The sequence below is a fragment of the Bos indicus genome, chromosome 2, assembly GCF_029378745.1.
Source record: "Bos indicus isolate NIAB-ARS_2022 breed Sahiwal x Tharparkar chromosome 2, NIAB-ARS_B.indTharparkar_mat_pri_1.0, whole genome shotgun sequence".
NCBI lineage: Eukaryota > Metazoa > Chordata > Mammalia > Artiodactyla > Bovidae > Bos > Bos indicus.
The window spans coordinates 115,677,712-115,705,130 of NC_091761.1; the positions used below are offsets into that span (position 1 = coordinate 115,677,712).

The 27,419-nt window shown below is 41.9% G+C and overlaps 1 pseudogene; it reads left to right on the forward strand.

Annotated features, from left to right (window-relative positions):
* On the forward strand, positions 1-26,721 carry LOC109575907 (small cysteine and glycine repeat-containing protein 9-like; annotated as a pseudogene).
* The last annotated feature ends 698 nt before the right edge of the window (positions 26,722-27,419 follow it).

Genomic DNA, 27,419 nt, shown 5'->3' on the forward strand with positions numbered 1-27,419 from the left:
GTTCCATTAGTTGTGCATTAATAGCAACTTTTGTCACTTTCTCTTTGATTTTTAAATTACAAAGCATCTGCTTTTTAAAGGCACGTATTTATTACTGAATTTCCAGTACTGATTCCCGATCCCCAAAGGATGACATTTTTTCTTGAAATTCATATTGTTCTAGCTTGATTTTTAAGACAGTGGTTTTTGTAATTAGATTTTAATTTCTCTACTACGAACTGAAATTTAAAAGGCACATAGTAAACTATCTTTGGTTCTTCATATGTCTAATCTTATTTCCTGGTAGTAGCCATTATTTTTTGTGTCCCAATTCTGTACATTTTTGTTGTTTACTTTCATTAATCATCAAAACCCAGAAGAAAATTTATTTTCCTCTGAATCAATAATTTCACTCAACTACCACTATTCTCCCCACCCCCTCCCCTCCATCTAGAGGGAGACTAAAGTTTAGTTTAGTCTTATTAGGTGAAGAAAGACTCAAAATTTTTTTTTTAAGTCGTATGCTAACGTTTTTAAAATTAAAACTGAACGTGAGGATTGAAAGGTACTGACCCAGAGTCAAGTTTCCTGTGTTTCAGTTTTAAATTCTGCGTTAACCGGCATTCAATGAGCAGGTAATTTAGATGCCAGTTCCCCAGCTTTAAAGAGAAATATCTTCCAAATGGTAAAACATGATTCCCATCAGCCATTTGGAATATATGTTTAGAGAATAATTAGCTTTGGAAATTGGAATTAGACATTTCATAATAATAGCTGTTAGGTTGAGCATAAACTATTGTATTTTCTAGTTTGAAAGTACAGGTAACACCACCACCATATAGTTTCATATTATGGCCACTATTTTCAGTTTCTTTTATTCAGAGCTATCTTTTTAAATGCAGAAAATTTTGACTTTTTAAGTAATGGTCGAGGATTTCTCAGGTGAAGGAAATTGTGCTAAATGCTGTATATCAGTGTCGTAGTATCTTCCATTTAATCTGTATTAATTTGGTGTCACATTGCTGAATATTTTTTAAACATTTCCTGTTATTCTCGTAACCTTATATGTAGGAATGACTTTATTTTACCAGATGAAACAGACTAGGTGGTGGTTTACTTGGCTCAAGGAATTTAAGCAGCAGGACTGAGCTTTAAACCCAGCTGTCAAAGCAGACATTCAGAACCACTCCACCCCAGTTCCTTGGAGCAACTGATGGGGGAAGGGTGATCCCTGCAAATCAAGAGCAGAGAAAAGGGCTCTGGAGACTAGGAGAGATCTCAGTCCTGTGTACAACAGACTGATAAAGGAGTGTCAGTCTTGAAGGAATAAAATGTAAGACTGAGGACTAAGCCTGAACTGAAATGGGAGGGAGAGGAGTTTATGTGTTCTGTGAGTATTCAGAAGCTTAGTAGTGTTGATTCTTTGCGACCCCATGGACCATAGCCCACCAGTCTCCTCTGTCCGTGAAATTTTCAAGGCAAGAATACTGGAGTGGTTGCCATTTCCTTCTCCAGGAGATCTTCTGACCCAGGGATTGGATCTTGTCTCTTGATTGGCAGGCGGATCTTTACCACTGTGCTGTCTGACCTGCTTTTATGTGTTGTTTAGTTGCTAAGTTTTATCCGACTCTTTGCGACCCCGTGGACTGCAGAACACCAGGCTTTCCTGTCCTTCACTATCTTCTGGAGTTTGCTCAAACTCACATCCATTGAGTCGGTGATGCCACCCAACCGTCTCATCCTCTGTCGTCCCCTTCTCTTGCCCTCAATCTTTCCCAGCATCAGGGTCTTTTCCAGTGAGTAGGCTTTTCACATCAGGTGGCCAAGTTGTAAGTTAAATAAGCAAGGTGACAGTATGCAGCCTTGACTTTCTCCTTTCCCAATTTTACACCAGTCCATTGTTCTTTGTCCGGTTTTAACTGTTTCTTCTTTACCTTCATACAGGTTTCTCAAGAGGCAAATAAAGTGGTCTGGTATACCCATCTCTAAGAATTTTCCAGTTTATTGTGATCCACACAGTCAAAGGCTTTAGTGTAGTCAATAAAGCAGAAGTAGATGTTTTTCTAAAGTTCTCTTGCTTGTTCTGTGATCCAGTGGATGTTGGTAATTTGATCTCTGGTTCCTCTGCCTTTTCTAAGTCCAGCTTGAAAATCTGAATGTTCTTAATTTACATACTATTGAAGCCTGGCTTGAAGAATTTTGAGCATTACCTTGGTAGCATGTTAAATGGGCACAATTTTATGGTAGTTTGAACATCTTTGGCATTGCTTTCCTTTAGGATTGGTGTGAAAACTGACCTTTTCCAGTCCTGTGGCCACTGCTGAGTTTTCCTAATTTGCTGGCATATTGAGTGCAGCACTTTGACAGCATCATCTTTTAGGACTGAAATAGCTCAACTGGAATTCCATCACATCCATTTAGCTTTGTTTGTAGTAATGCTTCCTAAGGCCCAATTGACTGCACACTCCAGATGTCTGGCTCTAGGTGAGTGACCACACCATTGTGGTTATCTGGGCCATTTAGGTGTATTTTGTACACTTCTTCTGTGTATTCTTGCCACCTCTTCTTAATTTCTTCTGCTTCTGTTAGGTCCTTTTACTGTTTCTGTCCTTCATTGTGCCCATCTTTGCATGAAATGTTCCCTTGGTATCTCTGATTTTCTTCATGAGATCTCTAGTCTTTCCCATTCTGTTGTTTTCCTCTAATATTTCTTTGCATTGTTCACTTAAGGCTTTCTTATCTCTCTTTGCTATTCTCTGGAACTTTACATTCAGTTGGGTCTGTCTGTTTGTTTCTTCTTTGCCTTTCACATCTCTCTTTTTCTTAGCCATTTGTAAGGCCTCCTCAGACAACCATTTTGCCTTCTTGCATTTCTTTTTCTTTCTAATGGTTTTGGTCACTGCCTCCTATACAGTGGTACAAACCTCTGTCCATAGTTATTCATGCACTCTATCAGATCTAATCCTTCGAATCTGTTGGTCACTTCCATTCTGTAATCATAAGGGATTTGATTTAGGTTATACCTGAATGGTTAGTCAGTCATGTCTGACTCTTTGCAACCCCATGCACTGCAGCACACCAGTCTTCCTCCAATCTCCTGGAGCTTGCTCAAGCTCATGTCTATCAAGTCGGTGATGCCATTCAACCACCTCATCCTCTCTCACCCCCTTCTCCTGCCCTCAATCTTTCCCAGCATCTGGATCTTTTCCAGTGAGTCGGCTCTTTGCATCAGGTGGCCAAAGTATTGGAGCTTCAGCTTCAGCATCAGTCCTTCCAGTCAATATTCAGGGTTGATTTCCTTTAGGATTGACTGCTTTGATCTCCTTGCTGTCCAAGGGACTCTCAGGAGTCTTCTCCAGCACCACAGTTCTTAAGCATGTGTTGTGGGGACTCCATATTGGAGAAGCAGCTATTTGCAGTATTTTGTACAGGTTTGTCCTCAACATTTGAATAACGAATATTGTGTGTGTTTGTGTGTAAGAATACTTGTTGCAAATACTTCCAGGTTCTTAGGGCAGAAAGAACAGGGAAAGCAGAGTAGGAGTCAATAACAGTAACTGTATTTAAAGTTATTGTAAAATAGTATTAGTTTGGAATCCTCTAAAGCATATATATTTCAGCTTTTCCATTAAAGATGATTATGGTCACTTGCTACTCAAAGTTTGGTCTGAGGAGCTGCAGCCTGGACATTGCCTGGACTCTTGTTAGTCATGTCAATTCTCATCCCAGGATAGTAATCACAGGCTGCATTTTAATGAGTCTCAGGTAAATTGTAAGCATATTCAAGATCGAGAAGCACTGGTGTAGGTACTATGGTCAGTCCAGTTGCTCAGTCATGTCCAACTCTGTGACCCCATGAACCACAGCACGCTATGTTAGATAAGTCATTTTTGTTTTAGCTTTTTAAATCTTTGTAAAAGTCCATCTGTTTTGGAAAAATTGCTCTAAAGAATCTTAAAAGGTACACTAAAAGCCCATCAAAAGAAATTATGTAGAAGCACTTCTGAATTAAGTTCCTTAAGAATGTTCAGGTTAAATGTTTTTAGGAGTTAGGAGTCAGTGTGGAGGCTATTCATGAAGAAGGATTAGTAAAGAAACATACCAGTATTAATCTCATAGCACATAAGGCATTGGTTGATGCTTAAGATGAAGGATGAATTTGAAGAGCACAGGTTTCACTGTCACCATGAAACCAGTCACTGGAGAAGAGGAGGCAGCTCTGCAGACAGAACAGAACCACCCAGGGACACCAGAATTATCTCTTGGTGCCAGTAATTGAACTGTGCCAGTCCACTTGGGATTGAGTGTGTGACTCAGAAGGATGGTGGCTCAGAGGAGGAAGATGCGTGCATGTTACATTCCTTGCTGGCTGAGTTATGGCCCAGGTTGCAGGAAACTGACTGAAGAGGGATAATGTATGGTGATTTTAAAGAACTCGTGTTTAAAATTGTCTTCTTACACCCTTGCCTGACTCGAAGGACATGAGCTTGAGCAAACTCCAGGAGATTGGGAAGGACAGGGAAGCCTGGTGTGCCGCAGGCTGAAGTAATGCCCCAACACTCCATTGGTATTACTGCAAATAGTATTTTTAACATTCTTACCCATACATCTGTATGCATGCTATATAATGTTACTATTTCAAAGCTTAATTTCCAGGAGTAGGTTTTTGGCGATTGGTCTTTTCTAAGTATTTACATTGCCAAATTGCCTTCTGAAGAGATTTTACCAAGTTCATACTCCCATCAGCAGGATGTGAATGTTTATTTTGCTTGATCCTTACTGATGTGGGACTTGTAAGAAGTCTTAGGCATTATTATAAGCAAAAAGACAGTATCTCATTTTCTGCATTTTAAATAGTTAACTTGCCACAGAAGCAGGCTCTTTCCCCAGGAGTTATTTGCTTGGTCTACTTAGTGTTTTGGCGTTGCAGCCAGGAGGGAGGGGTTGTGCCCGGAGGAGGTTGCCTAGAGGTGTCCTTAGCCTGTTTCTTAATTGGTTAGTAAATGCAACTTTTTAGCTATTTGGAAACCATTCTCCAAAAGCTGATTCCTGACGTCTCTCTCTTACCATCAGCAGGGTTTCTCACGTGTCTAACGTATGCTTCTGCTCTAGCGTGGTATTCATCACTCCTTTATTCACTTGCAGCCCCACTAGGCAGTGAACCGTTCGCTAGCAATAGCTGTCTCAGTTACCTCTGAATAACTGTAACCACCGCTGGGCTGGGCACATGCGAAGCATTCAATAAATGTTGCTTGGATGAATGAGGGTTTCTTGGATCAACTTCTGAGAAAATAAGAGTTGGCACTGGTAAGATAATCCCTTTAAAAAATTCCACTCCATACCTTTTGAGGATTCATCAACACATATAAAGTATGGACTATGAACCAGGAACCAAGTAAAATACTGGGATTAAACAGGAAGGAACAGTGCCTGTTCTGAAGTTTAGAGGGAAACTTAGAATTACAGTGTAATATAAGTTACAGTGCAGTGGGGGATGTAGACACAAGTGCTCAATAAAATAAGTAGGATAGTCAGGTGCTGTGGTTATAGGAGAAACACCTAACAAACTAGAGCACTGAGAAAGGTTTTCTATGAAAATAACCCACTGAGACTTGAAGAGGGAGGAAGAATCATCTAGCTTGTTGCCTAGAGAAATGCAGGCACTGAGATAATCTAGTGCAAAAAATCTGGGGAAATGCTAGAGAATCTCAAAGGGAGTACAGAGACGAGTCAAAATGATGAGAGCTCAGATTGCAAAGACAGAAGCCAGGTCTTGAAGGACTGCTGCCATTTTAGATGGGCTTCCCTGGTGATTCAGTAATAAAGAATCCGCCTTCTAATGCAGGAGGCACAGGAGATGGTTGGATCCCTGGGTTGGGAAGATCCCGTGGAGGAGGAAGCCAATTCCCTCCAGCATTCTTGCCTGGAAAATCCTATGGAGAGAAGAGACTGGTGGGCTGCAGTCCACGGGGTCACAACTGAGCATGCAGACACCTAACATGCCATCTTAGGGGTTTTGACTTTAGAAGTTGTGGACAAGAGTGTTTAGATGTTAAGAGATTTAAGGAAATGATTGATGTGATCAGACTTGCTTAGAAATATGGCTTAGCCTGGCAGTGTGAAGAATGAATTTACTGAAGAGATAGAAGTAGAAGCAGGGAGACAATTAAAAGGTTTTTAGTAATTTATGTGACAAGTGATAGTGACCTGAGCCAGCATAATGGGGAGATGGTGTAAATTCTAGGGGTAAGAGAACAACCCAAATGATTGTTCTGGCTCAGACAGTTGGATGAATGGGAGTGACATTTGCTGAAGTAGTTGGAAGAAAAGTTGTTGAGGTCAGTTTATATAAACTGAGAGTTCAATATGCAGATAAAACCTATAGGTTGTTTCAGAGACTGAAGTGAAAGGTCTCAGCTGGAGATACAGCCTTGAGTCTGAACATTCATAGCATTTAGAAGAAATGTAGGAAAGAACTTCCATCTTTCAATAATTCCTGTGTGACCAACTCAGAAATAATTATGGATTCTGGAAAAATATTGGATATAGTGATCTGAAGGCATTGGAGAGCAACCAATAGCAGGCAGAAACTGCTATACTGAGGAGTTGACAATGAGAAGAAGGGAACACTGAATTTCCTGCTTTATAGCTTTTTGCCTGTGTGCAGGCTCCAGTTGATTTCATGGTGGGCAACTCAAACTTAGTTTTAAAAATATTTATATATCTGATTAAACTATGTATGTGCAAGGCTGATGAGGGCAGCCCTTGTATTATGAAAACAGCCATGGATAATATGCAAACTGTACACATATTCCTATACAACTTGTTATATTCCTATACAACTTGATTAAACAGACTACCTCCCAGATCTGACCAGCGGCTCATAGCTTGCCAACCCCTGATATACATAAAGAAGTAGGAAAATTTGACCTGTACTTGAGAAATGTCGACAGCATGTCAACCAGAGGAGGACTGGCAGTTCTTTGAGATGTAGATTCATGTTCATTGATGAACTGTTTATTCCCCACTCATTTTGGTGTTCTTGCTTGCACTGATCTCAGCACCTGTGGACTGGGCTCTTGGCCACTCCTCCCCAGGGCCCTCAGCACACATAGGGGAGAACTCAGTTTCTTTCAGCCCCTGAACATAAAGCTCCAAACTTTACTTTCATTCATAAGTTTAGCAAATAATAGATTATTTGCAGCGTGCCTACATGATGGTATGTGTGGAGGTAGATGAAAAGTAAGACCCCTGTGTTCGTGGAGTTTATGCTAGTGAGGGTGAAGCTTTCCATCCACTTTCCATCTTCACCTGATGCTTTTAGTTGGGCACACCGTGCGTTCTGTTTTGGCTTTAGTCTTGGCTTCCTTCCAGATGTGTTGTCTTTGGTTTAGTGCATCTCCAAGGACTCTTGGAGCAAATTCTTGTCCCATCTGACTGGACCCTGAAAAGAATCGCTGTGTTCACCCAGTGGGTAGCCTCTGCCTTATATTTTGTCTGGACTCACTTGGAAACCAGGACCTGGATAGTGGATATGATGCATAAAACTCAACCATAATGGGGAATTAGGAATTATCTATAAAATAAAATATTTACAAATACTCTTTGAGGTGCTTGAGAAAGAAGTACCATCTTAAAACTTTGAAATGATTTCCGCTAAGATTCCAAGATAGGACAATCTCTGAAATATTAAAAGGTTGAAAATTATATGCAAGGAAGATTTTCTATCTTTTTAGGAATTGTCACATTCCTGAGGAGACATTTTAATGGTAAGAAATATAATAAATGCACATAACATTTCTCTTTGAATCTTGACGTAACAAAATGTTACTAAATTTGACTTTGAACAAGTCTGTGGTTCAAATTACATGAAGACAGTTATCAATTATTGATGGACATCTAGCAACTGTTGGTAATTTTTCTTGTCATTGGAAAAAATTGTGTGGCCAGTCTACAAAAGAATAGCTTAATATGTGACTTAATAATATTAATATATCAAGTATTGAAATTATTTTCCTATAATAAAATCTAAATTTACTTGGTACTTTTTGTTACTGTCTGTTTAAGAGTTGGTAGAGCTTTTGGTATTTCTTGCATTTTCCTTTTTTATTATAACAATAGATCTTAATTTTCTAAATATTCATAAAAATTACTTAAATTGCAAGCAAAATATGACTACATTTGAATTTGTTTAAACATGTATTTCAAATTTGGTAAAACATGAGTGTAATACATTTCCTTTTTGTAGTTTTAACTATTTGAAGCAATTCTTATCTAAGTAATAAAAAGACAAATGACCCAACCAGAAAGTGTGCAAAAGATCTGAATAGACATTTTTCTATTAAACAGTTTACAAATGGCCAGTAAACAAATGAAAAATGTTCAGCATCATTAGTCATTAAGGATAAATCAAAAAGTCAGTGGATATCACTTTACACCTACTGGGATGGCTACAGAAAAAAGGCAGACAATAACAAGTGTTAGTGAGGATGTAGTTGGAACCCTCATAATGTTGCTGGTATGAATTTAAAATGATACAGTTGCTTTGGAAAACACTTTGGCAGTTCCTTAAAAAGTTCAACATAGAGTTACCATATGACTCAGCAATTTTACTGCTCAGTATATACCCAAGAGAAATAAAAACATGTCTACACAAAAACTTGTGCATAAATGTTCGTTTCAGCATTTCCATAATAGATGAAAAGTGGAAACAACCCAAATGTCCATCAACTGGTAGATGGATGAATCAAATGTGGTATGAGTGTACAAAGGAGCAATTTTCAGCCATTAAACGGGAAGTACAGATGCATGCTGTAACATGGATGAACCTTGCAAACATGCTAAATAAAATAAGCCAGATACGAAAGACCATATATGTATGATTCCATTTATATGAAGTGTTCAAAACAGGCAAATCCACTGAGACAGAAGAGTGGTTCCCAGGGCTTGGGATGGAGGAACAGTGAGTGACTGCTAATGGGCATAGGGTTTCTTTGGGGTGTGAAAAAATGTTCTACAATAGAGAATTTTGTGAATATACCAAAAATTATTGAATTACAGAAGGAAAAATGTATAGTTTATGTGAATGACATCACAATTGAAAATGCGAGAATAAAAGGACTGTATGCATGAGTTATTCAAAAATTTACTCTCTCCTAATTGGACTATGGGGATTTCCTTTGAATCTCTCACACCAAACCACTGGTGCTAGCAAGTGGTAGGATTTTGTGTTTTTTTTTTTCTTTTTTTGGAGCAGTTCAACAAGTGAACTAAGTACATATGTCATCCTAAATTGAATTCTTTTGACTCATGTCCCAGGAGTGATGAAATGTATCTCTGTGTCTCATTTCCTGCTAATGATGTGGCTGGTGGTTCCACTGCTTCCCTTCCTGGAATGATTTTTGCCATCAGCCACTTAGCAAATATTATCCACTTACTCAAGTGATGTGATGAGCAGTCTGGTCATAATTGTTTCCACGCTTTATTGACGGGTATTTTCAGATTTCTTATAGGATGCTATGATAACATGGATGAAGACATGAGGTGGATTGTGTCTGTGATGAAATATCTGATGACTTTTACCAGGCCCCTTGTGGGTTAAGGCAGCATGGGAGGTGAAAGAGAAGCTATGAGTGGGTGAGAAAAGCAAGGGCTGGACTGGCCAAGGTACAAAGGGAAAATCATCCTGTCCTCAGCTTGGAAAGAACCTGATATTTAGGTTTCTCTGCTGCTTTTAATGTGATAGGGCATTTGGCACAGCTCACATCAAGAAAGAATTTAGTTATCCCGATAAATTGTTTGTCCAGAGAGAATGAACACTGCTGGCAGTTACTGCTAAGATACATGAAGGTATCTGGTCGTGATTTGCCCTAGTTTGTCTAGCAGCCACCTGTTGAAGCTCTCAAATCTGGATTCGGACTCCAGCTCCACATCTTAGAAAGCCTTGCACCATGGGCAGCTTTCTGAGAAACATTCACTTTTCCCTTTGAAAAGGTGGTTCAAGGTATTGACCACCAGAATTAAGTTAGACTGATGGCAGTATGCCCTCTGTAAGTGGTGACAATTATTGTATCTTCTTTATTAGCATCATGGGTTTTATTTTCTAGTTTTTGTTCAGAGTCTAAATTTCTTTAGATGAGGCTTAATTTTTAAGAAAATGTGGGCTTATGTGCTTGTATTAATTTAAATCACAGTTCTAGCATTATCTGTTTAACCTCTCATCGTGTAAATAAATTTGACTGAAATCTCACAATTAGTTGTATACAAGTTTAAAAAATGAAACTTTCAATCCACATCAAATAAAAATCACTTCTGCCCTCTTTAGATAAATCAGTAATTCCCTTTGTGAGCATATAGTTACAGAATACCTTTTAGTTTTAATGGATCATTCTGTATTATTAAACTCATTGATGAATTAAGAGCTGGAAGGACCCTTGGGAGGGTCTGAGCTCAGTGATTACAAGGGGGAAAAAAATGGTTGCGGAGAAGGCAATGGCAAGCCACTCCAGTACTCTTGCCTAGAAAATCCCTTGGATAGAGGAGCCTGGTAGGCTGCAGTCCATGGGGTCGAGAAGAGTCGGACACGACTTCACTTTCACTTTCACTTTTCACTTTTCACACACTGGAGAAGGAAATGGCAACCCACTCTAGTGTTCCTGCCTGGAGAATCCCAGGGACGGGGAAGCCTGGTGGGCTGCCGTCTATGGGGTCACATGGAGTCGGACACGACTGAAGTGACTTAGCAGTAGCAGTAGTAGAGAGGTTTAGTGACTTATCGACAGGCAAACAGCTGCCTTGTGATGTGGACAAAACCAGATAACACTGCCCATCCTTCTCAGTCAGTGCTCATTCCAAGGTACCAATTCCTGTTTTAAGTAAAAGATGAAGAGTGATGCTGGTCACTTGCCTTTCAGGTCTGACCTAGTATTATCCCTTCAGTTACCTGTTTGAGCTCACCAAGTTCAATCAATATATATCTTCCATCTTTCACAGCCTCCCAACCCATCCTAGCCCATCAACCTTACAGCACTCAGGCTGTATTCTGACCTCAAGTTTAAAAGGCATCACAGAGCCATCAGTGGTAATTAACAGCCTCCCACGTTGTATTCCCAGTTTTATGAACAATTACAGAGCTGGGTGAAATTATTTCCTGGGTGAAAATACTCAGTCCCGTGTTTCTGTGGCTTTTGTTGAGAAGTGTTTGGTGAAAATATTAGTCCTATCCCCTGCTCCAAGACTTTGGCCACCTGATGTGAAGAGCTTACTCATTGGAAAAGACTGTGATGCTGGGAAAGACTGAGAGCAGGAGGAGAAGCGGGCAACAGAGCATGAGATGGTTGGATGGTGTCACTGACTGAATGAACATGAGTTTGAGCAAACTCCGGGAGATAGTGGACAGGGAAGCCTGATGTGCTGCAGTCTGTGTGGTTGCAAAGAGTCAGACATGACTTAGTGACTGAATAACAAAAACAGCTGGCTCCTGGTGGTTAATGATGTGTTCCACATACCTCTTATGTTCCCCTCAGTGGCTCTTAGTTTCTAATTGTTTTTTCTGTGTCAAAAGGAATATCCACGAACACCCTTCTTGATAAATAGTCAAAATAGCCATTTTGAAGATCGTGGGTCCCAGGCAATTAGGCTTATCTCTTTGATCTTGCCTTGATATATTCCAAGATTGTGAAAATGTTAGTTGCTCAGTCATTTCCAACTCTTTGTGACCCCATGGACACATGCTCACCAGTCTCCTCTGTCCATGGAATTCTCCAGGCAAGAATACTGGGTTAGGTAGCCATTCCTTTCTCGAGGGGATCTTCCCAACCCAGGGATCAACCCTGGGTCTCCTGCTTTGCAGGCAGATTCTTTACCATCTGAGCCACCTTGAGAGGCTGGTGATTAAACTGAGCAAAGGCCCTACCCCCTGGGGCTAGGGTGAGGGGAGCTGGGTGCAGCATGGTCCTTGCTCAAGTGGGAGGCATCCAGGGTAAGTCTTCCCTAGGGAAGCTGTTTCTGGCCTGTTGGAAACCCACTGAGACACTTAGATGGTGGATGTTATGGAGTATCCACATAGATTGGACACTTCAGGTACCTCATTCCCAAGGCTTTTTCTTGTCCAGCTATGGGGCCTATGTATTTTTTGTTGGTTGCTCATTTTTGCTTGTATCTAATTACTACACTTCTTTGTAACAGGCAACAAAAAGGACTTTAGCATGATTTTATATTAGCGTGAATTAAAAAAGGAATACTTACTTCCAAGTTGACTTTAACCTTTGAGTTTCCATCATCTTCTCTGGTGACCTCCCAGAAGCAAGGTCACCTGGGCATCCCTTATGAAAATCAGTAATTTAATTGTGTTGTATTGTTATTATGGAGCTTTCCTTTCCCTGGTGTTTAGATGATTTGCTTTTTAAAAAAGCATTCCAATTTAAAATCTTTCTGAAAAAAGTGAAAGTCGCTCAGTCGTGTCTGACTCTTTGCAACGTCATGGACTATACATTCCATGGAATTCTCCAGGCCAGAATGCTGGAGTGGGTAGCCTATTCCTTCTCCAGCAGATCTTTCCAACTCAGGAATCAGACTGGGGTCTCCTGCATTGCAGGTGGGTTCTTTACCAACTGAGTTATCGGGAAAGCCCAAAATCTTTCTAGAAAATACATTTGTGCTTTTGGTTTTCAGCTTTGCTCCTTTATTTTGTGAGTTTTCTGTGAAGAATGTCTTTGGCCAGAAGCTTAAGGGCACGGCTGAATTGCATACTTAGTGAGAAGGCAAGTGTTGATTTGGGTCTGACCCTCATGCCTCATGTGAGACACTGTTTGATGCCCATCATCACTGGCCTTGTAAATGGCTTTAAATGTATTCTTGGGGATGTGACCACCTGCTGTCATCCTCTGAAAAGAGGGTGAGGTCATTCGTTCACATATTAACTGAGGACTTACACTGTGAAAGGACCTGGGACTTCAAAACCCATGGTTCCTGCCTTCATAGAACTTCAAGGTCTTGTAAACAAGCATGTGCATGATTGTGTTGGTGTTCCAGTGGGATCCTGTAAAAAGCAGCTGCTCGCACAGGTGAGGGAGTAATTGACTCCGTGAATGATGCAGAGAAAGGCATAAAAAGCCTCCAGAGCTTTGTTTCTTTAAGTGGGTGTTTACTGAGGTTGTGCCCGGTGTTTTTGCAGGCACCAGGCACACAGCACTGTGTGAGTAGATAGGCAGGTAGGACTCAGCTGTCACACGGGGAGAGAGAAAAACAATAAATAAGGGCCAACGGAGAAGCAAAATTGCCTTGTTTATAAACTGTACCCTAAGAGTTACTTCAGATTGAGTGATCAGAGAAGGTCACTCTGTGGAGGTGAGGTTTAATTTTAGGCCTGAAAGTTAAGCAGGAATCAATCATGCAAAGATTTGGAAAACTTTTCTCCAGGCATAGAAAACAGGACAAAAGTGTGCAAACTGGCACATGTTTTATGTGTTTGACAAATGGAAAGAAAGCGAGTGTGGCAAGTGGGTGAGGCTAACGAAAGGCGATCAGGGATCAATCAGGCAGAGCCTGTGGGCTGGGGTAAGGGATTAAAACAAATTCAGAGCATGAAGGGAGCCACTGGTGGATTGTCAGCTCTGGCATGATGTGGTCCGAACCCTAGCTGCAGCATGCAAAACAGAATTTACTGGTGGTAAGGGTGAAACGTGGAGAGTAATAGGGAGTTTACACCAGTAGTTCAGAAAAGAGACAGTGGCTCGTCCCAAGGTTGATAGTGCTGGAGAAAGAATTGGATGTTGTTGACAGAGGAAAGGAATTCCCCAAGTACACAAGGTGAACACAGGACAATCCAGGCGCAGGGGTGAGTATGGAGAGATCATAATCTTCATAGTCTGGCTGAGGATGAGCAAATGGGGTTGCCAGAAAGAAGCTGGAAAGGAGAGCATTGGGGGTCTCAAACTGGGTGCCATTTTGATCTAGACATTTCCTTTGCAGCTTATTTTTGCTTTGCCAACAAAGGTCCATATAGTTAAAGCTATGGTTTTTCCAGTAGTCATGTATGGATGTGAGAGTTGGACCATAAAGAAAGCTGAGCACCAAAGAATTGATGTTTTCAAACTGTGGTGTTGGAGAAGACTCTTGAGAGTCCCTTAGACTGCAAGGATATCTAACCGGTCCAACCTAAAGGAAATCAGTCCTGAATATTCATTGAAAGGACTGATGCTGAAGCTGAAGCTCTAATATTTTGGCCACCTGATGTGAAGAACTAACTCCCTGGAAAAGACCCTGATGCTGGGAAAGATCAAGAGCAGGAGAAGGGGATGACAGAGGATGAGATGGTTGGATGGCATTACTGACTCAATGAACATGAATTTCAGCAAACTCTGGGAGATAGTGAAGAGCAAGGAAGCTTGGTGTGCTGCAGTCCACAGGGTTGCAGAGAGTTGGACACAACTGAGTGATATTTATTTTTTAAGCTTTCTATTTGGAGAAAGTTGTAGGTTCACACACACTAATAAGAAGTAATATGGAGAGGTCCTAGCAGCCTTCACTAGTTTTCTGCAACGGGAACATCTTGCATAGCTACATAGTACAGAATTGCATCTGAGAAACTAACATGACATTGGCTGTGTTTGGGTTTCACCAGTTTTACGGGCACTTACTTGCATGCACTTATTTCTATGCTTTGTTATTGCATGGGTAGGTGTGTATGACCACAGCAGTGAAGATGACAATCCTGTCACCAGGACCCCTCACGTCACTCTTTTACAGTCACACTCACTCCCTTCCCACTTTTCCTCTCTGACTTCTGCTGCTGCTGCTGCTGCTAAGTTGCTTCAGTCATGTCCGACTCTGTGTGACCCCATAGACAGCAGCCTACCAGGCTCCCCCGTCCCTGGGATTTTCCAGGCAAGAGTACTGGAGTGGGTTACCATTGCCTTCTCCACTCTGACTCCTAGTAACCACTAATCTGTTCTCCATTGCTGTACTTTTCTTATCTCAATAATGTTATATGGCAGGTTCCTGCTAGCCAGCTTGGTGCTCCATAATGACCTTGTTGGGTGGAATGGGGGTGTAGGAGGGAGGTGCAAAAGGGAAGGGATATATGTATATAGCTGAATCACTTTGTTGTACAGCAGAAACTAACACAACATTGTAGAGCAATTATACTCCAATAAAAAGAATGTTATATAAGTGGCATTATACAGTATATATCCTTTTGAGCTAGGCTTTTGCATACATCATTATTCCATTGAGATCATCCAAGTTTTACATGTATCAATCTCCTTTATGGCTGAGTGCTATTCTGGGGATGGATATATCGTTACCATAGCTTGTTTAACCCTTCACTTGTTGAAAGACTTTTGAGCTTTTTTCAGTTTGGGGTTATTATGAATAAAGCTACCATAAACGTTTATGTATAGGTTTTTTTTTTTTGGTGAGCCTTAAGTTTTCATTTCTCTCTACTACATGTCTGAGAGTACAATTGCTGAATTGTATTGTAAACATATATTTGGTTTTGTAACATACTTTTCCAGAATACCTATACCATTTTATATAATTGCTAACAATGACTTGGTTTCTCTGCTTTGAACTGGTTTCCTTGCCAGCTTTGGGGTTGTCACTATTCTTTATTTTGGTCATTCTGGTAAGTATATCTCATTGCGGTTTTAATTTGAACTTATCTAAGAGAGTTCCAGAAAAACATCTATTTCTGCTTTACTGACTATGCCAAAGCCTTTGACTGTGTGGATCATGATAAACTGTGGAAAATTCTGAAAAAGATGGGAATACCAGACCACCTGACCTGCCTCTTGAGAAACCTATATGCAGGTCAGGAAGCAACAGTTAGAACTGGACATGGAACAACAGACTGGTTCCAAATAGGAAAAGGAGTAGGTCAAGGCTGTATATTTTCACCCTGCTTATTTAACTTATATGCAGAGTACATCATGAGAAACACTGGGCTGGAAGAAGCACAAGCTAGAATCAAGATTACCAGGAGAAATATCAGTCACCTCAGATACGCAGATGACACCATCCTTATGGCAGAAAGTGAAGAGGAGCTAAAAAGCCTCTTGATGAAAGTGAAAGAGGAGAGTGAAAAATATGGCTTAAAGCTCAACATTCAGAAAACTAAGATCATGGCATCTGGTCCCATCACTTCATGGGAAATAGATGGGGAAACTGGAAACAGTGGCAGACTTTATTTTGGGAGGTTCTAAAATCACTGCAGATGGTGATTGCCGCCATAAGTTTAAAAGACGCTTACTCCCTGGAAAGAAAGTTATGACCAACCTAGATAGCATATTAAAAGATATTACTTTGCCAACAAAGGTCTGTCTAGTCAAGGCTATGGTTTTTCCAGTGGTCATGTATGGATGTGAGAGTTGGACTGTGAAGAAAGCTGAGCGCCGAAGAATTGATGCTTTTGAACTGTGGTGTTGGAGAAGACTCTTGAGAGTCTCTTGGACTGCAAGCAAATCCAACCAGTCCATCCTAAAGCAGATCAGCCCTGGGTGTTCATTGGAAGGACTGATGGTGAAGCTGAAACTGAAACTCCAATACTTTGGGCACCTCATGCGAAGAGTTGACTCATTGGAAAAGACCCTGATGCTGGGAGGGATTGGGGGCAGGAGGAGAAGGGGACAACAGAGGATGAGATGGCTGGATGGCATCACTGACTCAATGCACACGAGTTTAGGTGAACTCCAGGAGTTGGTGATGGACAGGGAGGCCTGGTGTGCTGTGATTCATGGGGTCGCAAAAAGTCGGACACAACTGAGTGACTGAACTGAACTGAATTTTAAAAATTTTACTGTTCTTGTTTTTTGTGTGCAGTCTAAGAACTCTTCCTCAAGCCTTGGTTTCCAAAGATTTTTTTCTCCATTAAAAAAAATATTCACTGGAAAAATGAAATAGTTGACTAGATTCCTATTAATATGAGATGGTTCTCCAAATCTAGGTGGAAAAAAGTGTCTTCCCCTATACCGATACAGTCCAAAGGACTCAAATTCATGCATGCACCAGGATCTCCTGGAGGATTTGTTAGAACACAGATTACTGGTTTCACCCTCTGGCTGTCTTGAGAATTTGAACTTCTAACAAGTTCCCATGTGATACCAATGCTGCTGGCTCAGGAGTTACACCCTGAACTAGACCAGTGTATTCTAACTCTACTGAAGGCTAAGAAAACTGAGGTCATTGGTTATTGCAAAAAAAAAAACCTGAAGATTATCCTCCCATCTATTAAGGGTTTTGATGAGCAGAGTCCTGGATGTTACTTTTAGGTCTACAGTGGACAAGGAGAAACAAAAGCAGAGAAAGCAGCGGAGATTCTACATGTGGGAGACATGAGGAACCAGGGTGATGCTACAGTGGGATAAGCCAACGGTGGAGAGCATGGGTTTTCTATACTGAGAGTCCTTCTAAAGGCCAAAGGCCGTTCTTTGCTCTGAATTGAAAGTTTCCTGTTTCAAGGTAGATGATTAAGTTTCTAAAAATGTAGGATATGGCACAAAGTCAGTGTAGATGAATTCTCCCCCATTTCTAAACCTAAATATAGTCATTGAATCCTTTGATTTTATAGACATTTTCTCTCTCTGTTAGACCTGCATTCCCTTAGTTGCACACAAGGAGAATTTTCCTGGGTCTTGCCAGTCAGGTACTCATGTTATGTTCCTGGTGTCGCTTGGCAAAGACTCATGCAGGGACTTTTTATCCCTGTATCACACAGAGATTTCAAAAATCTTCATCCTTTTGCACATTAACGTACATAAATAGAGTAGGAGAGTGGGTCCTTGATCAACATCTTGGTTCTGTCTGGCCCACTGACTGTATTTATCCTCCTCATAAGTATGGGGTGAAGAATTGCCTTCAGAAACTCTCAAATACAAAATGAAAACATATTCACCATTCCCAAGAATAGTACCAGAATAAAAACAGAGAGTAGGACCTAAATCTTCAGGGGCAGGCCTAACCTGGGGTCAGTGAGCTTTGAAAGCACCTGAAAACACCTGCTCCTAATCCATCTCAACACACCCTGTCATCAGGCCATTGCCGCCTAAGAGCTAGATGCCTGCCTATCTGCCTGAGCTGTTCAGTACCTCTTCCAAAAACAACTCTCTGTAATAAGCCTATTATGTAAAAAGCCGTATACATCCAATGAGATTTGAAAAGAAAAGACTTAAGGCAGATTTGGAAACGTATGACATTTGTCTTAAGAATGTCCTCAGGGATGGGGTCGGCTGATTTAGGTAAAACATCTTTTTCTGGAGTGGCAGCAACTCAAGGTGGGTTCATGTTCGAGGCATTCTTGGAAAAATAGTAACATCCCCAAGGACTTCACTGGGTTCCCTGGTGGCTCAGATGGTAAAGAATCTGCCTGCAAAGCAGGAGACCTGGGTTCGATCCCTGGGTTGGGAGGATCCCCTGGAGAAGGGAAAGGCTACCCACTCCAGTATCCTTGCCTGGAGAATCCCATGGACAGAGGAGCCTGGCGGGCCACAGTCCATGGGGTCACAAAGAGTCAGACACGACTTAGTGACTGCCATATTCACTTTCACTGACTTCAGAGAAATGAGGTGTCACAGTGGTATCAGGAGACGGAATGTGGACAAGTCAGGCTACTCTGAGACCTGCTTGTGATTCTGCCATAATGCATCTCAGGGCAGCTGTGATTGTAAAAGAAGTGAATCTGACAACTGGGGAAATTCTTCCAACAAGGCTTTCTTTATTTGGCTTGCCCGAATTTATAGACTAGAGAAGGTCCTTTCATAGCAAGACAATTAATAAAAGTTAAAAAAAAGATTTAAACATCAATATATGATGCCTTATTCTATTTATGGTTTCATTTTCAGCAGTAGAGCACTGGTGGGCAGAAGAATACAGAAGAAATGGCATGTCATGTACAGGCACAAAGAGAACAAGGGCAGGCCCTGAAGTTATGTCAAAGAATTTCAGGAAAGCAAAAGCATTTGTGACCATGATTCGGTTTTCAAGTTTTTTCAATATGTGGATTGTCTGCAGTGGCTGGGGTGTCTTGTTGGCCCAGTTCTTTCTTTCACCTCGGCCGCAGGGTCTTATGAAATTAAACAGTTTGTGATGTGACAGAAAGGAAAATATCCAGTTACAGCCCTTGAGTGCACACCAGTGAGTTCTAGGTCACAGAAAGACGAGGAGGGTTGTAGGAAAGACTTACCAACAGACAAGCCCAGTTCCAGTAAATGCTACCAGCAGCGCAGCAAGCCACATGGATGCTGCAGCAGCAGGGGCAGCAGCTGGTGTAGCAGCCAACCTGGTAGCATCTGCAGCTGTTGCAGCTGCCACAGCCACTGCCGCAGCCACCACTGCAGCCACTATCACAGCCACCACAACTTCTACAACCACAGGTATCCGTAGAGAGGACTCAGGAGAAGAGGGAGGTCTGATGCTTGGCTCGGCTAAGGGGCCATTAAATAGTCCATCTGGGGGCTTGGCACATGGTATGCAGTCACTTCCTTGTTCTTTTGACCAGTTTTTATGGCAGATGCTTATTTCCAGTTTGTTAATACCTCCGTGGATGCCTGGAACTTGATTGTTTTCCAGTTTTAGCAAAATTCACTTCTACTTCACAAATCGAATCAGAACTGAAATATTTAATAAGACACTGTGTTTTCCCAGTATGACCGCCTGAGCATGCAGTTCTCCTGCTGAGTATTAGATGGTCTAAGTCAAGGCCAGCCAAGCTTTCCCTCTGCTCGCACAGATTAGTAAGAGCCTCACAGAGGAAAGAGATCAGTTCTAATCTGATCCATCTTTTAGTCTGCCATTCTTAGATACATTTTATGTACATTATGTCATCCACTCACCCTTAACAAACTAAATTAGATATATAGAGTCCGTTAAAATGGAGTTTTTAGTCAAATATGCCTAGGAAATGCTATATATTATGTCTCCATTTGGGAGATTGACAAAGCATCCCAGAAATAATAAATCCTGGAGGGAAAAAAGCCCTTAAAAATATTAGTATTCAGCAATAAAGAAATTTCTTACTCATATAATAGAAATGTAATTTAAAAATGAACACCTTCTGAAGAGCAACAAAAATTGTAATATAACAGTGAGTAAATCTAATGATATGTAAGGATCTTTATGGAGGAATTTATTAAATGTTGAAGCACACAAAAAATGAAATGAGGAAAATAGATTCATGAATGAAAGTCTCAATAGATAAAAGACATTTTAACCATCTTGCCCACTCTAAGGGATGCCTGTATATCTGGTAGAACATTATTTCTGGGTGTATTTGTGAGGGAATTTCTAGAGGAGAATTGTATTTGAATCAGTAGACTGAATAAAGAAGATCCATCCTCATGGTTAGGGCTTCCCGGTGGCTCAGTGGTAAAGAATCCACCTACCAATGCAGGAGGCTTAGATTGGGTCCCTAGGTTGGGAAGATCCCCTGGAGGAAATGGCAGCCCACTCCAATATTCTTGCCTGGAGAATCCCCTATACAAAGGAGCCTGGCAGCCTATGACTCATGGGGTTGCAAAGAGTGAGACATGACTAAGTGACTGAGCATGCACACATCCTCATAATGTGTGCGTGTGTGTGTGTGTGTATACACATGTGCGGAGAGAGAGATGGATAGACAAATACAGATACAGATATTTTAGGGGAAGTGATAAGTCAACAGATACATAGATAAAATACAAGGAGGCTATAAATTAAGGGGTTACAGAGAACAAAACTTGACATAGGAGAAGCTCATCTCCATTCATTTCAATTCAGTAATTGCTCAGTAGTGTCTGACTCTTTGCGAAACCATGGAATGCAGCATGCCAAGCCTCCCTGTCCATCACCAACTCCCGGAGTTTACTCAAACTCATGTCCTGCTTTTTAATATGCTGTCTAGGTTGGTCATAACTTTCCTTCCAAGGAGCAAGCATTTTTTAATTTCATTGTTGCAGTCACCATCTGCAGTGATTTTGGAGCCCCCAAAAATAAAGTCTGTCACTATTTCCACCTTTTCCCCATCTATTTGCCATGAAGTGATTGGACCAGATGCCATGATCTTAGCTTTCTGAATGTTGAGCTTTAAGCCAACTTTTTCACTCTCCTCTTTCATTTTCATTAAGAGGCTCTTTAGTTCTTCACTTTCTGCCATAAGGGTGGTGTCATCTGCATATCTGGCCATACCTGCAAGCTGGCCCCTGTAGCTTTTAAATATCTCCACTAGTTTTTGAGCACTGACTTAGGGTCCGGCACAAAATGTTCAAAGTCTGTTTCATCCCTTCCCAGCCTCAGATCTGAAATCAGTCATTTCTCCAAAAAGTCTGTCTCTTTTATTGGAGATTGGTATTTAAACTCCAAGATCTAGGTGCTAGGTGCGCTCACTGCTGAGGTGGTTTTCGGTGCTCACAGTTCAGCTGTAACACAACACAGGTGTTCTTACACAGCATGGCACTCTACAAGATCATGTAGTAAAAACCACGGGGCTATGGGATTGGGGAAGAGCACTAAAAAACTTCATCAGTGACTTGTTCACAGAGTTGAAACAATAAAAATTGTGCACAATTTAACACGTTATATGTTTAAAAAGTATAAATCTTATAATAAACAGGTCTTTTGTTTGTTCAGTCAATAAGTCATGCCCTACTCTTTTGTGACCCCATGGAGTGTAGTCTACCAGGCTCCTCTTTCCATAGGATTCTCCAGGCAAGAATACTGGAGTGGGTTGCCATTCTCTTCTTCAGGGCATCTTCCCGACTCAGGAATCAAGCCCACATCTCCTGCATTGCAGGCAGATTCTTTACCGCTGAGCCACGAGGAAAGCACAATAAATATGGTACTTTACCTTGAAAAAGACCTAAAGTTTGCTTTTGGAAGTGGCCCTGAGAAAGGTTGCAGCTTGTGTTATTGTCAAGTGGTGCAAGAGGGTGTATCCAAAATGGGAGGGAAAGTTGTACTTGCCGGTGTGGATAGTGATGCTCTTAACCCATAGGACACACGGGGAGCTGGTGGTGGTTTGAAGTGTGTGTGTGCGCACGTGTTGGCTGGGTGCAGCTTTTTGCATTTACCTGGTGTTTTTCAGGTGCAGAATCCCACAAAAACAAATGCAAAATTTGCATTATACTCAAATCTTTCCCTAACACGTCTATCTCCTTGGAACAAATATTTTTTCTGGCTTTATTGAGGTATAATTAAAAAATCAGCTGTTGTTTATAGTTAAGGTATAGATGTGATGATTTATTACATGCATATATTATGGAATGATTACCATAACTAAGTTAATTAATACATCCATCACCTTGCTTGCCTAGTTACCTTGTGTGTGTGTGTGTGTGTGTGTGTGTGTGTGTGTGTGTGTGTGGAGAATGCCATTCACGGTGGCAGTGGTGCTGATAGCCTTAACTCCTGTCTCCTTCATCTCCTATGACAACAGCATTTCCTCCTATTTTCCCTGCTCTCATTCTTCCCTTCCTTTATTAGAATGTAATGGAGCTACAACCAAAACAGGTGGGACAAAAAGGGCATCTTTAAAAATGAGTAGAATTTGGATGGTGGAAGAAGGCATTTTCAGCTAAAAGCATAGCCACAAGGGAGGTACGGGAGTATAAAAGTACAAGGTGTGACCATGTGGCTGGGGTGTTTCTTTCATGGGAGAAAAAAGGTCTGCGTCACAGGTGTGATCTAGTGTTGCCCTGCCTTCGCCACCTTTGCTCTGTTGACACTGTTCCTTCATGTGTGTGTTACGGCCTGAGTCCTGCCTGTTTCATTGTTTTTGTCTCTGTTTCATTTCTGTCACTGGCTGCAGTTGGAATCACACTCGAGCTTGGCTGCTCTGCTCCAAAGTCAATGTTCAAGAGACAAGGGTTGATGGAAAAAGAGAGATACTTTATTTAGGAAGTAGGCAACCCTGGAGAGATGTTGCACTAGTGTCCCCCAAACCATCTTCAAATTCCCCATTAGGGGGAAAAGGGAAAATCAGGAAGTTTCAGGGGAGTGTGGGCAGGGACTACGTGCAGAACAGCATGGTCAGCTCCAGCAGTCATCCTGAAACTCACGTGATGGTCAGCGTCATCTTGCTTGTTTTAAGTGCAGTTGATCTTTAACTCCATGGTTGGTCTGTGTCCATTTCCTTGAGGCTAGTTCTTGGAAATATGTAAGCCTCAGATTCTGTACTGCTCAATATGGAGCAGCTTATGTCATGGCTACAGTCTGGTCATCATGAAGTTAGCCTTTTCCCTCTGGTGGTAGATTTAGTGTCTGCAGAACTCAGGTATTTGCATCAGACCCTCTTATCTATGTCCTTCATGTAGGAACTAAAGATTCTGTGACTCTGTGATATGGCTGATCTACTGTTTAAATTGTCACCAGTTCTCCTGACCCAACTGCTATCTTTTTTTACTACATGTTCACATCCTTCTAATCATTAACTCTTGAAGGCCTGGGAGACTACAGCTTTTCTATATACAAGAGACAGGTGGAGGACATGGGGTGGGGGTCTGTTCCAGGAAGTCTTAAAGAACCTGCTCACTTACATTTGTAAGTGCTTAGTACTGTGTTCAGTACCTAGTGCTTGTACCATGAAGATTAACTATTATTCCAGAGAGTGAGTGAATGAAAGTCACTTAGTCTTGTCTGACTCTTTGTGACCCCATGGACTATACAGTCTATGGAATTCTCCAGGCTAGAATCCTGGAGTGGGTAGCCTTTCCCTTCTCCAGGGGATCTTCCCAACCCAGGGAGCAAACCCAGGTCTCCCGCATTGTGGCAGATTCTTTACCAGCTGAGCTACAAGGGAAGCCCAAGAATCCTGGAGTGGGTAGCCTATCCCTTCTCCAGCCAACCTTCCTGACCTAAGAATCGAACCAGGGTCTCCTGCATTGCAGGCAGATTCTTTACCAACTGAGCTACCAGGGAAGCCTGTTAGTAATGGTATTAATTTCCAGCCTTCCTCTTGTTGATTGTCTTGGGTCCCCCTGGAACTCTGGACAGAGGATTAGGCTGTAAGGGTCAATTGAAACCAGATTGTTGAGGGCATTGAATGCTCTGCTGGTGAGTCTCAGCTTTAGACAGAGACAATCACAGGATTGTTGAGTGGGAAATGCATTAGAAAATACTGTTAGAAATGCTGTTAGATGGAGAAGGAAATGGCAACCCACTCCAGTATTCTTGCCTGGAAAATCCCATAGACAGAGGAACCTGGTAGGCTACAGTCCATGGGATCGCAAAGAGTCAGTACACAACCGAGTGACTTCATTTTCTTTCTTTTTTTCTTTCTTTCTTCTTTCCCTCTCCCAACTGGTAACCCCTAGTTTGTTCTGTGTATCTATGAATTTGCTTCTTTTTTTAATGAGTTGAATTTACTTTTTAAATAAATAAATTGAACCAAAAAAAAAAAAAAAAAAGAAATGCTGTTAGAAAATGGCAGCATGTGGTAACTAATTTAATATAGAAGCATTAAAATTCCATAAAGTAGCATAAAGATATATCCTTGATGAAGCAAAAATCAATAGTTGGGAACATTTTTACATAGGTTGTTTCCACAGGGAACTAAGTTTCTGAATCTTTGCTCTAGCAGTCCTTGAAGTGTGATTCTAGGATCTTTGGATTATCTTCCTTTTTCAACTGCCTGTCTTTGTGAGGCTGAGTTTTCTTTATTTGCTTCAACAAGAACAACATAATACGATGGAGTCAACACAGAAGTAGATGTGACCGCCCAGCCAACTCTAAGCCATCTTCTAAGCCAGACATGAAAGAGATCAGCAAAAATGTAAAACAAATGCCACTGTGCTCAATAAGTACTTTTCTTTGTTTGGAAAGTGTTTTTGTCCCCAAAATGTGTTATTTTATGTGAGCAAGTAATGGGATTGTATTGTTATTTTAAAATGAATTCATAATTAAGTATTAACAATGTCTTAGGATTAATTTCTAATAAAGTCAGTAGCAATAGATACCAGTCATACAATAAGAGCTCTTTGGGGTCATAAGTGCTTTTTAAGAGCATAATGGGTCCCAAGACCAGAAAGTTTGAGAACCACTGTTCTACCCTTTCCATTCCCTGTGGTCAACGTTTTTCTAAATTCACCGTAAGAATCTGAATTTGGGACTGTCCTGGGAGCTCTCTCACCTGAGGAGTGAAGGAAAGCAGAGCTTCCTAGCTGAGAGTAGGCTCTGTGGTCTAGTAGGTTTGCTCTGTTGAGAGTCACAGGACTCACTGAAGCTCTGAGAAGATCTACAGTCAAAACATCCGGTTAGCTTTATTTCAAAGGATTACTTTTCAAACATAACTGAGTCTTTTTTTGTGTTGTTGTAAGTTTTAACATCCTGTGGCACTAGTGTTCTACCAAACACATTTTGGGAAGCCCAGTGTTGAGTATGGGATCTTCCCTGGTGTCTCAGACCGTAAAGAATCTGCCTGCAATGCAGGAGACATGGGGTGGATCCCAGGGTCAGGAAGATCCCCTGGAGAAGGAAATGGCAACCCACTCCAGTATTCTTGCCTGGGGAATCCCATGGACAGAGGAGCCTGGCCGGCCACAGTCCATGGGGTCGCAAAGAGTCAGACACGACTGAGTGACCAACACTTTCACTTTCTTTTTTCAACATTGAGTATAGCCCTTCTCTAGCCAAGGATCTAATGTGAGTCCTGAGCTGACACTGCTGAAGTCAGCCATCAGAGGAGGGGGTCTTTGGGGGGACAGAGTTTCCTAGGGCTTGTGAAGTCTCATCTCATGGTGGTTTTGTCGCCTGCTCGATGATTAAGACTGGACATACATATGACTCATGCAAGAAGTATTAATTACAAGACAGAAATGTGAGGGTTAGGAAGTCCTGTAGATGGATCTGGGCTTCCTCACAGAGAGGGTGATTTTTATAATTTGCTGACTGAGTTCACCTTTTGCAATCAGAGCTTCTATCCCAGGTTAGGAGAAACAGACATATCCGCTAGCTTATATATGTGTGGATCTATGGCTTTCAGACCAATGATGGCAACAGCCATGTTGAAAGTTACCTTCTTTATTTAAGGTTCTGTACTCACTTTCTCCTACTGAAAAGACCCCTAGGAGTTTTCTCTGGAGAGGTGACGGGAAATACATGGTTCCCCTGGGAAAATATTAGTGACTAAGGAAAACGCCAGTGGGAAGGAAGGTATCCCCAGTTCACCTATGCTAACACTGGCTGTATTTGAAAACAGGGGCAGGTCCTTTGCTAAATGCTCCCATTGGGTGAAACAAAGGTAAATTTAGCTAAACTGAAGAGATGTGACTTAATGAGACAAACGGTGTCTAGAAGGAAAATGAGCAGGAGGAGGAAGAGGTTTTCCTAGAGAAAAGGAAACAAACAGTTCCAACGAAGTGGTCACGTGTCTTCCCTCTCCTGTCCCCAGGGCTGGCATATAAGAGTCCCCTCTGGCAGAAGGTGACATCTGACCTCCTTGCCCTCCTGACTCTCCCTCCTCACCTCTCCTGAGTTCTCTCTACTGACACCATGGGCTGCTGTGGTTGTGGAAGTTGTGGTGGCTGCGGTGGTGGCTGCGGTGGTGGCTGCGGTGGTGGCTGCGGTGGTGGCTGTGGCAGCTGCAACAGCTGCAGATGCTACCGGGTGGGCTGCTGCACCAGCTGCTGCCCCTGCTGCTATGGCTGCTGTGGGGGCTGCTGCAGCGTCCCCGTGGTCTGCTGCCACCGCCGCACCTGCAGCTGCAACTCGTGTGGCTGCAGCGGTGGGAAGGGCTGTTACCAGCAGAAGTGCAGCTGCCAGAAGTAATGCTGCCACTAGGTGACTGCCCGGCTCCACCCAGGAGCTGCGGAGGACACGTCCTCTCCTACTGGTAAGGCTACTTCACCCTCTTCGGTCCATTTCTTTCCCGTAAAGCCTCCATCACCAGCTTTTCTTCTTCTCCTTCCTGTGCTCCATGCCTTGTCTTTCTGAGATCTTCCTTTGCCCACAAACCACACATCACGGCAGGAAACAAATATACTGCAAAGAACTGATGACAAGATAGCTGGACAAAGCCCAAGTTTGCAGAGAACCCTCATTTACAAATAAACCCTAGGATATTTGATTGTGTTGTTTAATCTTTCAACCCATTCAGGCCCCAATTTGGGTCATTTTGGCATTTCCTGCCTGTGTGGATTCTTTTCCACTGCTGTGTGTGTACACTTGCTGTTTTACGCTGTCTAATAAAATGACTCAATGCCCAAGGAAAACTGTTCACTTGTCACATGTATCATCAGTCCCTTTGTTGGTGTGGTGTCTCCCGTTCCTGCTTGCAGAGCCGTTTATCAGCCGATTATGTGTGTTTATCAGCCCAGCCCCCTCTGATGCTGCCCCGTAATGAGTCTTTTCCTGGGGTCTCTCGGTGCTCAGACTCGCCCAAGGCTTTTCCAGGGTGGGGACTGATGTGGTGGGTCTTGTTTTCTTTTGTAAAATCTAGGAGGTGAAAGATGGGCCCCAGAGGAAGGCAGAACTCACAC